Source organism: Centroberyx gerrardi, chromosome 6 (assembly GCF_048128805.1).
Source record: "Centroberyx gerrardi isolate f3 chromosome 6, fCenGer3.hap1.cur.20231027, whole genome shotgun sequence".
In the NCBI taxonomy this organism is placed as follows: Eukaryota; Metazoa; Chordata; class Actinopteri; order Beryciformes; family Berycidae; genus Centroberyx; species Centroberyx gerrardi.
The window spans coordinates 5,974,446-5,990,729 of NC_136002.1; the positions used below are offsets into that span (position 1 = coordinate 5,974,446).

At 43.0% G+C, this 16,284-nt stretch overlaps 1 protein-coding gene across 1 annotated transcript in view; it reads left to right on the forward strand.

Moving 5' to 3' along the window:
- Positions 1 to 1,580: 1,580 nt before the first annotated feature.
- LOC139916306 (unconventional myosin-Ic-like) overlaps positions 1,581 to 16,284 on the forward strand; it is a 56,823-nt gene continuing 42,119 nt past the window's right edge. The window contains exon 1 of the mRNA XM_078284319.1: positions 1,581 to 2,005. The gene's annotated coding sequence lies outside the window, so the exon portion shown is untranslated. The remainder of the gene's footprint in view (positions 2,006 to 16,284) is intronic.

Below are 16,284 nucleotides of genomic sequence, written 5' to 3' on the forward strand. Positions count from 1 at the left end.
CTCTGCAGCACGGCCATGGCTTAATGCGAGCAGGTTCAGGCCATCACAGCTGGGATGTGTGTGTGTGTGTGTGTGCGTGCGTGCCATGGATTGATGCATGCTAAGAGGGGGTTGTTAGAGGTTGAATCGATCACTCCCCCCTCTGGCAGCGCTGCTATATTACAGTCCAGCTCTGGCATTGACAGCCAGCTGGAAGGCGGGTGAAGGTCACCTTCACATGGGCAGGACACATGTTGCATAACACCCACTGCAATAAATATCTGTTAATGATAGGCTGTTATGGAGTTTCTTTTTCTATCTTTCTTTGGTAGTTGGTTGGTTCCTTTCTTATACGAATTAGATCCCAGAACCCCATTTGATAAGATTTTATCCCATGGAACCTGAGAAGTTTTTTGTCATTATATATGACTTAATGACAGTGAAACCTCTGATCAGAATAGCCATGCTTATATATTATCTCATTGTGCTGACTTAAAAAACTACCTAGATCAAATTTGGACTCAAGTACCTTGCCCTAACTGATTGCCATACCCATGCATAAGAGTTTTCCCTTTTGTGCACAGGAGCTCGGTGGTGAGGTGCAGTGGCGGCTCTATTGACGGTAGAGGGTACGAGAACTCTTTGAAACCGACATCACCAGTTCGCCTACTTTTTTAATCTATTGTGGAGTAATATACAACCCAAGTACAAACACATTGCGGGGGAGAGAATAGTGGGGAGCTGCCGTTATCTTGTATGGAGAGAACGTAACGCCCAACTCCATTCATAAATCTGGTTGTAAAATAAATGTGCTTGCTTATCGGCAAACCCACATACATGGTTGAACATGACTTAAGACCTTTTAAGAATTGTTAGGATCTATTGGTAGATTCGGCAGTGAAACTATACACCAAGCGGCACTTTATTTAAATGAAAATGTTACTTTTAGAACTGGCTTACACTGCTCGCTACCAGCTCGCTACCGCCCACCACGGTCTATTTCAGTGGAAGAACATAGCGAACCAGTTGTAAAAGTTGACATTTTGTTGAAATCAGTGCTGTTTGGTGAATAATTTCAATGCCGATGTTTCCATTGGGTTGGAGCAATTCGTTAAAGGTCTTAAGTCCTAGTCAATCAGGTATGTACGTGTGCGTATTGCAAAAAAACCCGTTAAACTTGCACATTTTTGAATAGCGTTTGGCGTGGCTAGTGTATTTTTCTCTCCCTCCCCCACAATGTGTCTGTATATTATTCCACAATTGAAATGATTTAGCTGAACTTATCAAAGTTATTTTTAAAGGGCTAATCAAAGTATGTGAGGTGTGGGGAGACGGTTGTAGGATAGTTGCATACTTTGTTCATTGGACTATAAGATAATAAGCCCGCTTATTTCTTTGCCATAGACCGTGTTTGTAGAGAAAACAATGACGGCATGGCATATTGCTCGGCTAAAATAAACCATATCACTCATGCAGGAGCTGTGGGATGGGTCTTTGTGAACTTCCTGGTATTACAGTGCTGTGTAGCCTTTCTATGAAAGAAAAGGAAGGGGGAAATTATGACACTGTCTAGCTCCGTAGAAGGGAACTGAGTGGTGTCCCAACGAGACCACAGACTATTGTTGCTTTTTAAAAAATAATAATACCAGAATTTGTTGTCTCTCTGCTGAGATATTAAATGACACCGTGTCAGGTGTTGTGACTATTCTGCTGAACTGTTAGAGGAGGACGTGTCCTTAGAAACCCTCTCGTGCTGAAGTGCAGGAAAAGCCGCACAGTTTTCAGAGAGATCCCACTGAGGTCTGCTGGCTTGGACTGGGAGTGGTGGGAGGATCAGACAGGAGAAACCAGGACTCGCCTACCTACTGACAGACACAAGTCACTGACTGGACTGACACACACTCACACCGGAGGGACTGCACCAAAAGGTTTCCGCTATTCATACAGTCTTGTCTGGAAGAATAAGCACTCTGTCGGTTTGAAGAAGAGAAGCTAAAACATCGCATTTGACCTCGGCTGTTTGAAGGTATGTTTAATGTTATTGCAAACTCTTTAGCTTACCTACTGTCTGCAAACCGCGCCTTTCTGCTGTACTGTACTTTGGTTCGCTGGTAATGACAGCGGCGTTGCATTTGTTAAAACTGTGGCTTTCTGGAAAGTTTTTGTGGACTCATTTGTGACATTGTAGCACGCTTGAGTGAGTGGGCTGTAGTTAACGATGGAGAGGACGTCAGGCCAACCTCCATTCAAAACTTTATCAGGTTAATCTGCTGTCTCGCTTATCGGCAAACCTACATTGCTGGTAGAACATAATGTAAGATATTTAATTATTCATTAGGGTCCACTCTACGATTCGGCATACATGCAACACACCAAACATTGATAACTTGGATAAACTTTAACTTTTACAATTGGGTCGTCTGTTATTCCCTCGTATTCTTCCCCGCGTCAGAAACACAGCGTGGCGGCCAGTCCAGAGAGCAGTGTGAACTAAGTGTAAAAGTTGACATTTTTATTGAAATAAGTACTGCTTGATTTATTGGATACATGCCGAACTGAAGAATGGCTCCTAACACTTCGTTCTAGCACTTTAGTAGCCTACCTTTGCTGATAAGTAAGGCAACCATAAACTGTCATATTTTTAATAGAGTGTGGCGCCGTAGCCTCAAGAGGGAAAGGGACGTATCAGGGCTTGTAACGCCTATGAGTTTACAGTCATTGAACACAATCCAGTACTGAACATTTAGCCACGTACTTCTGGCCTGTAGCCTACAACTTGAAATCCTTCAGGTTGCGGTTGTCTTTTTATAGACGCCAGACAGACACAGATTAAGACTATTTTAAGTTATTAGCCAACCTCATAGCCCATCACACCTGTGATTACTAGGCTGCTGCAAGTCTTCTCACTGTAGATGGATCCCTGTCAAGAGCAGTGGGGCATCTGCTGATTCTCAGGGCAACATACATCCCATAATAAGTGACATAGTGGTAAAACAATAAAAAGGTGGGACCTCCAGTCGGTGGTCATCATGAGGAAAACAACCACTAATATATACAGATCAGCTATACTTTAAGAAAAGCATGCATTTGTGCATTTTCCCTAAAATGCCCTGTCTTCATGCAACTTACATCAGCTTGATATTAATTACTATGATGTATAAAATGAATTTTGGTCATACAGATTTATATAAACTCTATTCTGCAAATAAAAAGGTGGGTAAACTGACTAGATCCCTGCCCTTAATATAACTTTAAAAGACCCTGTGAGAGGTTGCCAGTAGCTGGCTGGACTGACTGACTTCCAAGCTGTCTGGCTCTGGCTGAGAAAGTCTCCTTGGGTGACGAAGGCTTTGTCAACAAGCCCGTCCACCTGTTAATGTGTGTGTGGTTTACCACTTGTGCACGACATAAACACATGCAAAGCACTCGTGCGGCAATGCAAACATGGCAATCATGCACGTACCTAAACCTACCAATGTATGTATTAAAGTATCTGAAATCACACCTAACGATTGAAATGAGAGAGTTAAGATGACACTTAAATGATCCTCGCGGGGGTTGCAGCAGCAGATGAAAATAGGATAGCTATTTCAGCACTAGTATATGTGTGTTAAGTTAAATAAAGAACTACAGCATTATAGGATGTGCAAAATAAGAGCATTAGAACATACTCCGATATGAAAATATACCAAAAATATGAAACGTGCTGTATGAGATAAATAGAACATTATACAAATATAAAGATATATGCAATATAACACATTAGAATAATAGGAAGAAAACAAATATGTGAATTTACAGCATATAGCATGTGCAAAATGTGCATCATGTTCACATTAACAGGTCTACAGAAGGCCCTATATGTACTAGGCTATATGCCTTGGTATGCAGACATGCGCTTTGTTTAGAGTTTGGCAACTACAAAGTTCTAAATTACTTTTCCCACCATGCTCCTGCGCTTTTTTCCCCCCTAACGTTGGAGAAAGTGTCCCCTTGGACTCTCGCAGACCGGCTTTATAATCTGCTGATCTTTATCCCAGTAATGAGCGACAGAGATTACCCACACAGCGGGGGAAAGACCGACAAACTAGCCGCGTACATTAAGGCAGATCCACAGGCAGATAGAAGAGAGAAGTGTGAACAAATGAGCCAGCATGGGAGGGATGTTCCTCGGGGGTCAAGCTGCTTAGGTCAGCTGACCTGTTGCTTCGAGGTCACCTGGAGGGCAGGACCTCCTCGCTTTCACTGCCTCTCTGTGGCACTGGTTGACCCTCACTGTGGTTAAGTTCGATGTAAGCTCCTTTAGATGACAGCTTGTTGATGGAGATGATTGGCTTTGGAGCGGGGCTGCGGCGCAGTACAGATGGAACCTCAGCAGCAAAAAGCTAGCAAAGTTTCAATGTTGGCCTGCATTTAGTGTCCCGTTTGACCTATAATGTATAGGTCTAATTTAAGAGCGTCTCCGGTTGTTAACCATCAGGCATAGTCTATGTGAACAGTATGGTTAAAAAGCCCCGTCTGTTTGCCTGTTGTGTTTTTGTTATTCAACTTGGCACTAAACCCACGTCAATATGCTCTTGTCGATACATTTTTCCAAAGCAGATCTCTGCCGTGCCGCTTGCTCTCTGGTGAGGTTTGTGTAGCTGCAGCAGCTATACAACAGTTTCCATTGGCCTGGTTTGGGGCAGATGCTTTGAGGCCGATTTTTCTCCCAGAAAAGCGCTTTGCTTGAGGCTTTCTTTATTTTGATGGGTTGGGTTTTTGGTGATATTTCTGGTTGGAGGCTGTGACGGAGCTGTGGATAAAGCAGGGTTGAGTGCTCTGGGTTTGGGTTGCACTTTTTCCTCAGCTGTCTGCCTGCCTGGACATGGTAAGGCATTTTCCCTCTGGTTCTGTAGCTTCATATAAGCACAAACGCAGTAGAGGGCCTGTGAAGGGGATTTATATATGTACATTAGATGAATGATGTTAATGCTAAAATGATCAAGGACATACAATAGACTAATGGACTGACTTTGTCGACAATTCCTTTTTACTGGATGAGCCAACAAGGTGTCGTTGAATGAAAGTCGAATTACTGGCCCTGGCATGTTGTTTGCCTATCTCCCTTATCACATACCTATCTGACTCTCACATTTAGTCCTGCACCAGTTTGCCATGGTAGTTAGTAGATCCCATCATGGTAAAATTCCTCATTATCGACTCCATAGCTCCAACGGCTAAGGGAGAGATCTGTTGACGGCTTTTAATTTTTTTGTTGGTGCTCTTGTTTTGATTAACCTTGTTCAGTTGAATCAAAATATACAATTTGTAACTGTTTAATTCAGTGAATCTGAACAGTTTTCATGTCATGGACCACCAAACAGATACACATTAGGCCATGGACCCCTGTTTGATAAGATTTTATCCCAGGGAGCCATATGGGAAGTTTTTCACTGTTGATTTAGTACTGGAATGCATTACATGAGGGGTGGTAATAGTTGTGAGAGGGAAACTTATGCACAGAATAGTCATTTTTATACATTCTCTAATTAAGATAATGAAAATTCAAGTGATATCAAACTATTCCTCATTTTGCTGAGGACCCCCTAGAACACCTCAAGGACCCCTTGGAGGTCCCCGGACCCCACATTGACAAACCACTAGTTCGAACACTGCTTTGGCAGAGAGGGGAACCAGTGTTGACAGGGTGAAGGTTTTCTTGGTCATGTAGGGTCTCGGTCCCAGGGGAGCTCATAGGATACACCTGACCGCCTGGCTGTCAGCCGGACCTCCACCATCACCTCTGCAGCAGGAAACACTCACACACACTTCCAGACTCGCATGCATACGCATACACTCACACACGCCCATGTACTTGAACTCTGTTACAGGAAATGCTCAGCGGAGGGTTCGTTCCCACTTAGTTGACCTCTTACCGTGAACTTGTCTCATCAAGCTGGCGGACGTCAACAAACGGACATGGGCGCTAAAGAGACTGGGGTCGTGATACTGGTGTTTAAGGACATCTAGAGGGAAACCTGAGAGCCAATGGATGAAAACAGAGTTCAGATTAAAGATGGAGAGGAGTTGTAGGAAGAGAGATTACTGTGCATAGAGAATAAATGTTTATTAAAGGATAAACATGTTGGAAGTGATTTTTCCATCGGCGTTTCACTTCCACCATCTGCCACTGCCAGAAACTCTGAAAGCTTTGGCTGTGTTTGCACCCCCTTCCTCTTTTGTGCCATAAAGCAATATCCCTTTGTACCGTAACGCAATCCTGCAGATTTCCCAACACACAATGTAAAATGCACTGGAGAGGCTGCCCATCTTCTTGATGAGACCATCATCTCATCAAGTAATGGTCTCATTTCCTTACGGTAATGATGCTAATGTCTTAAAATTGTTGTGGTAATAAATTATGTATATATATATAATAATAATAAATGATTTATTGATGTTAAAGTACAACATGTAGCACTGTTGAAGGAGAAAAGGAAGGACTCCGTGAGAGAAGTTAGGAATAGGAGAAAAGGATAATATAAGTAAGTAATCTAAGTATTACAGCAACCCCCCACCTACCAACATGTCACCATGACACCATGTGTAAAATTCAGCCGTGGTTATACAGCTGTGCCCTGTCCCACACAGCCAGCCAGCCACGCCTAGTTTGAAACCTGGCATGTGTGACTACAGAGTGAAACCCAAGCATTAAGATACGGTCAGGGCCTGGGACATTTTGCTCCGATAACAGTAAGCAAAGATATCACACCAGACTAGGCCAGGAATAGGACTGATAAGTTCCCAAAGCTCTAAGCAACCGCAGTTTCCAGTTCAAAGGGCATTTATGGCTCTAGGACTGATTTCCGAAGACAATATGGGCTTTTGAAGGCTGCCGATTTAGAACTGAAGCTGCCGATAGCCAATATTTTGTGTCGATATTCAAGATCTTTAAATTTGACCATCTTCATGCCCAGAAAATTGCAAAAGATTACTCCAAAAATGATAAGTATTCAGTGTTTCCCCCAGAAATGTAATCTTGGCAGGGTGGAAAAGCCTTTGAGGCTGATGGATGTTCTGGACAGCCATCTTTATTGGTACAAAAAAAACACAGCGTTTTTGCAGGAAGGTTTCATCAGGGTTCAAATGAGTTTTTTAGAACATATCAGCCTCAGAGAGTAGCTGAATTTTTTTCTTCCTTTAAAGCTTATGCACCTTGGTAGTAAATCAAGGTAGCCACAGTTTTGTTTTTCGCATAAAAGGCTTTGAAACAGCATTTAGTCCAATTGTCCGATTTTTAATGAAAGGTCAATAAAAGGTCAATATCTGCAAATATATATTAGTGTAACACTACTCCAGATGTAATTCCAATGAGAGAAAACTAAGGAATCAGACCAACACCATAGATCAAATCCTATACTAATTAGATGAGCTTTAGTTGATGAGTTGGGTGGCTGTGTTTCGATGCAGGCTGACGCTGGTAAAGTTTGTCTATATGTGGGAAGTGGAGTCAGACAGAGATGGGAAAGTGCTGGAGGGGAGACACTGGACGGGAATGGCTATTGATCTGGAGGCTCAGCTAGCCAGACAGCAGTAGACACACAGAGAGGACAGAGAGATGATGAGAGGTAATGTTTGCATTAGTGTGCATTTTGCAGTTTGAGTGCTTGTTTGGCTTAAGCAGGGACGTAGTGAAGGTTAAACCAAAATAAACTTGGTTCACTCACCTTTTTGTTTGTTAGAGTGTACCCACCTTTTGTACCCACCTTTTCCAAGTTAAACTTATAGTATACTGAATAGCAAATGAACAATCTGCCTGCGTTTGTCCCTATGCATTTGTGTTAATAAATTGATTATTTTGGCTAGGTTTTTGTCCAGCAAAGTTTTGGCAGTGTGCACAATATGTCTATTTCTTTTTTTTTTACATATAAATCTTGCCTAGTGCAGTTTTAAGTGCCTGAGATGTCAGAGAGGCATGGAAGTGTATTGGAAATGATGGCAACAACTGCGAGGTAAAATAGAAATGAGGGCCGGCTAGAATGGAAGTAAATGAGAGTGTGTGTCTGGCAGTGAGTCAGACTGTGGGTTACCTGTATGCCGATGACTCACCGTCTCAGCGGAGGATGCGTGTGTGTGTGTGTGCGTGTGTGGTACGCCTGGTTAGTTTTAGCCTGCCGCTGTGGGCGACGGCTTTAGCTTTTCCATGAGAAACATTCCCACTTCCCAAAGCTATAGCCCAGCGGTAGAGCCAGCCCCGCCCTGCCGGGACCAAATGTTAGAGCGACTGGATCCTGCTGCTCCTCAGTATTACAGCCTTGACTGTTATAGGACTGGAAACCACCCTGGAACTGAGTCAAACTCCACGCCAACATCATTGCCATTTTTGTACACGCAGTGTGACTGCAGGTCCCGAAGAAGTCTTCAAATGGCTTGAATTTGATATCAAAGGCCTCAAAAGTCTGAAAAGGGCTAAATAATGCCTTTTTAAAAAGTTCAATTTTCTTTGCAGAAGGTTTAAAAAGTCTTAGATTTACCTTGATGAAACATTGATGAAACAGTACTCTGCATTTTAGAATATAGGCATTGAATAGATGCTCTTATCCAGAGACTTGCAACAGTAGAATAAGCTTAAATTCCTAGATCACCAACAGTACATGGAACACATAGTAAGCAGTCACACAGTCAGTAGCCTATGTGAAGTCATTCCTGTGGCCCTGGAAATACTATTACATGTCTCTGCTGCACGGAGAAGAGACAGTAATGAGTACAAAGGAAATATTCGGTGTTATTTATTATTATAAGAGAACTTGAAGGACTGATGAGTCAGCTTCTTCAGTCCGTTGTAGTCAGTGTCTCTGTGACTGGCCAGGACACTCGCTTGACTTGTCTGACAGTGTTAGTGTCAGCTGACGGTGGAGCTGCTCATTCATGTTCACCTGGCGTAGTGCTGACTAGCTGCGCTTTACATCCTAATCCTGCTTTGTCCTACACACACATTCACGTTCACTTAGATTAAACAGTTAATACGAGATAACTGGTAATCCCACTTTATCTGCTCTTGCTCGTATACTGTCAGGCCCCAAGGACAGGGATGGTATGTGTATATGGGTGTGTATGTGTGTGTGTACTTGTGCACATTCACACACACCATACAGCACTCGTACAGCACCCGAGTTCATTCAAGTACACCACCGAGTTCATTTGATCCTATTGTAAGATTTGGGGTTTTTCGCCAGCAAATACATAAGCAGACATTGCGATCTAGTGTAATTGACTTGGTGAGAGATTGTTCAGAGGTTTTCCCTTGCTTTTGGGTGGGTTTAGGTGCTGAAATTGCCAATCGGGTGATTTATGTGCCGGGACAAAATGTTGGAGACTCCCACCCATAAAAACTAAAAAACACATGCACTTGGTACCGTGAGGTGCTTTGGATGTTTAAAAGCATCTGCTTAGGTCACTCTTTAGCTACCCAGAAACCTATCGTGATCGGCATGACCCGACGAGCCAAGCCCCAGACTGAACCTTTCAATCCACGTATTGTTGTAAGCTTTAGTGTTTATTTGAATTATTGTTAATGCGTGACTCATTGTATTCCAGCCCTGCCTCCCACACATGGAGAAGGTAGGCGGTCTGAGAAGTAAAAAACCACTCTCCTCACCCCTGTAGAGTGCAAGGTGAACTGTGTTGTGCAACCCGTCTCAAAATAGACCCTCATTTTATACCTCTGAATCTGCGCTCTGTGTACAAAATATGAGGACCACTTTCCGAATATCGAATTGCACCCGTTTTTGCACGGTAATTCATGACTTTACAATCGATCTGCCCGTCGTGACTAGAAGGGAAATTTAGAAAGGATCTCAGCTTTCAAATGGATCCATGGAAAGAGCGTGCCCCCCCCCAATGTTTTGTACACTCACTGAATGTTTGATTATACCTCCTCCCCCTACATCCATCCTTGTAATGGTGACAAACTGACCTGAGCTCTCCTCTCCGCATCCTGTTATCCTGTACCATACCGTACCTGTAATTATGTCAGCTCCCCTCATTCATACCTGTGATTTTCCAACTGCTTCCCAAATGTTTGCAGCAGTGACACACCCACCCACTTTGTTTTCTGCGATATGACACCAAAGGCAAATCTCAGTGTTTGTGGAAACAAGGGCCGCATATGCTGTGTGTGTGTGTGTGTGTGTGTGTGTTTGTGTGTCTCGGAGCGTGTGATTGGTTTGGAGCGAGTGGCTGGAGCACATTGGAACATGTAAGCCCACTCCTACTCAAGCAGGATTCAACTGAGAGAAACAATCACCTAATAAATTCCCCCTCACACTCCCTACTCATCCCTTTTTCGACCTCAATAAGCTCACCTTGTACTATTTTTAGCTCTTTCAAATGAAGAACAAATCGGTCAGTACCTCTCGTTCATTTCATTCAGATGCGTGGGGCAAATCGTTACTGCTAGTTCACAGCTAATAAGAAAAATTTAAGATGACCTCGCATGTCATCCACCTCCAGTACCGAGTTTTTGAGTTGCCGACTGCATGAGAAGATTTTGTATTGACTTTATGGAAGTCGCAGACAGAAGTTAGTTTGCGGATTTCAGATCAAAATGACTGAAAAAGAGATGAACTGGAGATGGAGATAATGCATGTTGCCACCAGCAAAGACTGGAATCTGGAGACTGGAAAAAAAATAAGGAAAGTTAAATAGCATAAAATTAGCTAGATGGTTTGACTTAAATTCCCAGCTTTCATTTCCCCTTTGGTGGTCTAATAATAGCACAATCACGATGTCTGCTGGAGCAGTTTTGAACTTAGGCCAAGCCGCCAATGTGATGTTTAATGCACCATTTCCTTTGTGAACCTATTAGGCCAATCTGTTTCGATCCTTACTATAGGTCCAGAGGTTTAAAATAGCCTTTTTCCATCCGTAATTCATGCACAATTGCACATTTTCTGTGTATTTTACCGATGTAACAAAAGTTTGTATAAGAACAACACATAGCTAAATTTGTTGTCGGGCTTACACTGTTCACACATCATTTTGTTGTTATGCGATTAAACCCCAGGCGTTTACAGAAAAGTAAAAAAAATAGTTTTACATTACATTTGTAGCAAAACAAAAATCCTGCAGGGAATTTGGAGCATTTTTTAACCCTGCTCTGAAGGGGGAGTGTAACTTAGTGGGGCAGGGGTGAACAAGGGGTGTGTGTGTATGTGTGTTTCTGTTGTATGGGTATCTATGCACTGTATTCCATAGCCTTGAATATGGTGACAATAATGTAAACACCATGTCCTTGGTGAAGACTATGGAGGCTACCTCTCTCTCCCTCAGTACTTTGTGTTAACCTTTAACCAAGTCTATTCCATGGAGCTGTGATAATGTCAGTACAATACCAAGCAGGCGTGGCCTGGGATCTGGAGAGAGAGAGAGAGAGAGAGAGAGAGAGAGAGAGAGGGATTGAGAAGAGGGGGGGAGTGACGTGAAAGTGGACTAGTAGAGTGAGAGATGGTTAGAAACAAGGTGTGCTCAGTTATAACATGAGCTGGAAGATAGGGGAACAAAAACAAAAACCTGAGAGTGGTGGCATGAAAGCACAGCCAGATGCCTGGCAGAAAGAAAGAAAGAGGCCTATAGAGTCTGAAGGAATGCAAACACAATTGATGAGTGAGATAAGGGTGGCTGGCACAAACTAGGGTCCGACTGATACGGGTTTCTGAAGGCCAATATTGACATTCTTTGGATTGAAGCTGCAGAGAGCCGATATTCATTCATTCATTCATTCATTCATTCATTCATTCCTTCATTGTCTTTCCCTGCTTAATTCTATCCGTCAGTGTCATTATTAAGTATCTTTAAATTTAACTTCTGAAACAGCATTTAGAAAATTCTCCACTGAAACCCAGGATATAATAATAAAACAGATTTGTGCATTTGTACATACTTTCATGGATTATGGTGAAAATGCATTACAATCAATTCAGGTTAAGGGCTTCCCATACCCAATCACTGCAGTATTGATCAATTATAAGATAAATATGTAATCAATCAAACTGCATCGAATCCATCATATCAGAAGTGGAGGACCCAGAGTGGACCTTGTCTGATTATTAATACAAGACCAATATCGGCCCCATATATCAGTCTAACCCTACAAGCTAGAGTAACAGCTGGCACTGTTCTGCTTAAGCGCACTCTTTTGTGCACAGCACACACACACACACACACACAAACACACACACACACACCCTCAATCCACTGAGAGACACTCATTTAGAACAAAACTCATTCAGAAACTTCAACTTGCCTTACTGTAAATGTATCCTCCCTCCTGTATCTGAAATCCCAATCAAACCACTTTATCTCACTTGCAGTCACTTTCTATGCTGCATTAGCGCCCTGTGAGAACCGGGTTACAATACTTCCCAGGTTAAGAGGTTAAGGTTCACCTGTTTTGCAATCTCGCCTGTTGCTACACTGTGGAGTTTGGGCTGTAATAACCTTAGTCAGGGTTGCAGGATTGCATGCATAGTCGACAGTAAAGATACAGGGTGTCTTCAGGCCCTGAAAAAGTCTTAAATGTCTCAGATTGTGCTGTCTAAACTCAAGGCATGAAAAAGTCTTGATAAAGTTAAATTAAAAAGGCCTTAAAAAGTCTTTAACTCCATGAAACTTGCAGCCACCCTGATATATTGCATCCAAACTTGCCAACTCGGGGCCCATTGGTTGGTTTTTAACATTAAAATTTTGTCTATTACTCTTGAAGAGTAGCTTCATTGTTCAAGTTAACTTTGATTCATGCACCTCGGAGGAGCTGCGAGGTTGTGTCTGTGTTTTTTTTGTCTTTAACACAGCTGTGAGCCACATAGCTCCTTATCATACACAAGCTAATCTAAGATCACTATCTAACATACCCCACGGCCCCACCCAGTCCAACCATGACAAGTAGGTTGGCTGGAGGAGTATAAGTGTGTGTGTGTGTATATGTGAAAGAGAGGGAATCTCCTGCTGTGTTCACGGGACAGTTGGAACAACTGTTCATTTAGATCTGGCCCCAGTGGGATTAGTTTGGCCTGTGGTCGGGTGTGGCACTAGGGAGAAGTTCGCAAAGGACATTCTTAGGAATTTGCTTCGCAAAAAGATGATAAGTATTTTTTAAATTTATCAGCATGTAGCATAGGTAATCTTGCTGTGAATATGAAGTGAAAACTGTATTGTCAGTTAGACCAACTGTATGGTGTGACTCATAGGTCAGTGCTTTTTGGCTGTTAGTTCACAAGTGGGTAGCAGTTCTCCAAATAAATGGCAGAAGTGAAAGGTGCTAAATATTGCATTTTAACCCACCCAATAAAGCATTACCACATTCATTTTGAAACATTAGTATAATTACCATAAACAAATGTGACCATCGCTGAGAAGAATGGCAGCCTCTACCAACCTCTACTCTGCATTTCTACATTGTGTACCACGGGGTTGGATTTGGAGGGAAATTTGCTGATTGCTTTACGGTACAAAGGGATATTGGTTTATGGCACAAAACAGGAAGAGGGCGCTGTTCTGCCAGCGTAAACAGAGCTAAAGCTTTCAGAGTTTTTGGTAATGGCAGATGGTAGAAGGAGTGAAAGGACGATGGAAAAATCCATTCCAACATGTTTATCCTCTTCAGGGAGGGGGAGAGGGGACAGGAAGCAACAGGGTTTATGGGAAATGTAGCCTAGTCCTAATTTTGAGAAACACTAGCACTAACAATGCCACTAGTGTGAGATAGAGGCTACCAATCGTCTCCCCCATGGTCTCATTGGTTTATGATATTTGTACCAAGTTATCACAATTAATTTGACAATAATATATTGATGTTTAAAATGCTACACGATACACACAGCACATTTTAATGTGGCATACACACATATTCTGTCCTTTTATCCTCCATGCACTGTCTACTGGTAGTCACCTCCCCCACTTAGAGTATGCATCTCTGTCTATTTGTCTCAGTCTCGGGAGACGGTAGTCACGGCTGGCAAGGCCTGACATTTCATCATTATCATGGGGACGGCTGGAAGGATGATGTGTCAGTGTGTGAGTGTGTGTTGTAACGTTGCGTAGCTGTCTGGTCACTGCTGGCTAATAATAACCAAATGAGCTGCTACATCATGAACAAAAATAGTCTGTCTTCTCCGGAGTGCCATTTTTTTCCTATGCGACTAATGCCGATGTTTGCATGACTTTGACTGAAAGCTGTGCGTGTGAGTGTATGTGTGTGTGTGTGTGTGTGTGTGTCCTTGTACTTCTATCCTTGTGAGGGCCAAATGTCCTCACAAGGATAGAAAGACGAAGAAAATCCTCCAAAGTGAGGACATTTTGCTGGTCCTAACTTCTTTAAGGGGCTAGTTTAGATTTAGGATTTGGGTTTAGGGTATGGGATAGATTAGGATTAGGTGTCAGTTTAGATTAGATTAGAGTCAGTGGAAGGTCCTCACAAGTATGTATGTGTCAATGCCTTAACAGTCGTCGGGTGTATATTTTCCATCTCAGCAGCCCAGCCCTTGCTGATAAACCTCTGGGAATAGTTAAGGAGAAGATTCCTGAGATGTTGCAATGAAGTCAAGTGTGTTTGTCTTCTTCTAAGCGTGTGTGTTGGTGTGTGTGTGTGTGTTTGTGTGTGTGTGTGTGTGTGTGTGTGTGTCCAAAGTGCTGAGCTATCCTCCTGTGTTGGGAGGTCTGTGTTTAGTTATTCTCTTGGCCCCTTGTCAAGCCCAGATTCCTAAACACTCATAGATCTGGGGGATTCCTTTCAGAGTTCAGGCAGTTCACACATAAATTCCCATTAATTTGTCAGATTTAATGTAGGTGGATGCTGACATATCTACAGCATTTTAACGAGGAACCGATGGCCTCTGAGGAGCGTTCTTTCCCGACTGTCCCCCTTTTTTTAAAATCTTTTCTTTCTCTCTTTCACTTTTTCTATCTTTCCCGCGACTGGTCCCCTCTCCCCTTTCTTCTCCATGTGTTCATTCCAGCCCTGGTGTGTAGACAGCTGAGCACTTTAATGACTCTAGTGTGTGTGTGTGTGTGTGTGTGTGTGTGTGTGTGTGTGTGTGCAGTTCTAGTAGATGCCTGGTGAGAAGATTGCTACACTCATATCCTGGTCAATTCTTAACCCAGTTTAAACCAAAGCCACCCTTATTCGCTGAGTTAAGGCCTTTACACACCAAGAGCGACGCGAATGAAGTCATAGGTCATTAGTCATAGGAGTGTGTGTGTATGTGTGTGTGTGTGTGTGTGTGTGTGTGTGTGTGTGTGTGTGTGTGGTCAATGGTTGCCTTGTCAATGTCTCTGTCTGTGGTTGTCAGTCTGATGCAACTCTATGAGCTGTGAGGAGAACATGGTTGCTGAATATTACCACATCTAAAGACTAATGCCCCCAAAACACTAGAGAAAGAGAAGAAGAATGAGAAAATAGAAGAGAAATGGATAAGATGAATGCGTGTAAAAGGAGTTGAGGAGGGGCGTGGGAACAATGGAGCAACACTTGGGCTGCAGTATGCGGAAAAGAGTGTGTGTTGATCGCCATAATTAGCTGGTTGTGTTCAGGCCCGCGGTTCAGCTGTTATTAATGGCCAATCAGCAAAGAGGAAGTGCTCGGAGTAAACAGGAAATTCATTGTTTTGATATTTAGCAATGTGTTCAAGCTGCTCTGAGGCTATACAGTAACTGCGGACTGGACACAGGCTGATATGCACAAATATCTCCCTGTCAGTGAAATCCAGTGAAATACTTCCTTGTTTAGTTCATGACCTCTGAACACGGTTGGCTGTGGCCTGTCACCGGTTCAACCAATCGGTGTGCAGGCTGGTGAAAGAAGGGATGATAGAAGGAAGAGAGGAGGACCAGGTGAAGGAGGAGGAGGAGGGAAAATTATGATATGGATTGTTTTAAGGCCAATACCAATACTTTTGGATTGAAGCTGCCAATAGCCGATGTTGTGTGCTGGTGTTCAGTATCTTTAAATTTGACCATCTTCATGCCCCAAAAAAATCCTATCAATATCAATCAAATATCAGCCACTGGCAGCTTCAATCCAAAAATATCGGCATCAGTATCGGCCTTCCCAAACCCATATCGGTCGACCCCTAGTCTACTGTACTGTTCTATACTGGTCTGTATAGCGGGCTGGGCTGCAGAATGCGGGCAGGCCAGCAGTGTTTTAACCTACAGCAGGAGCCCTTCTCCTTATAAGGCCTGCGGGGTATAAATAAGACCAAGAGGCCCTTTGGCCACAGGGGAGGAGATTGGGAGAGAGCAAGGGAGGGAGGGAGGGAGGGAAGA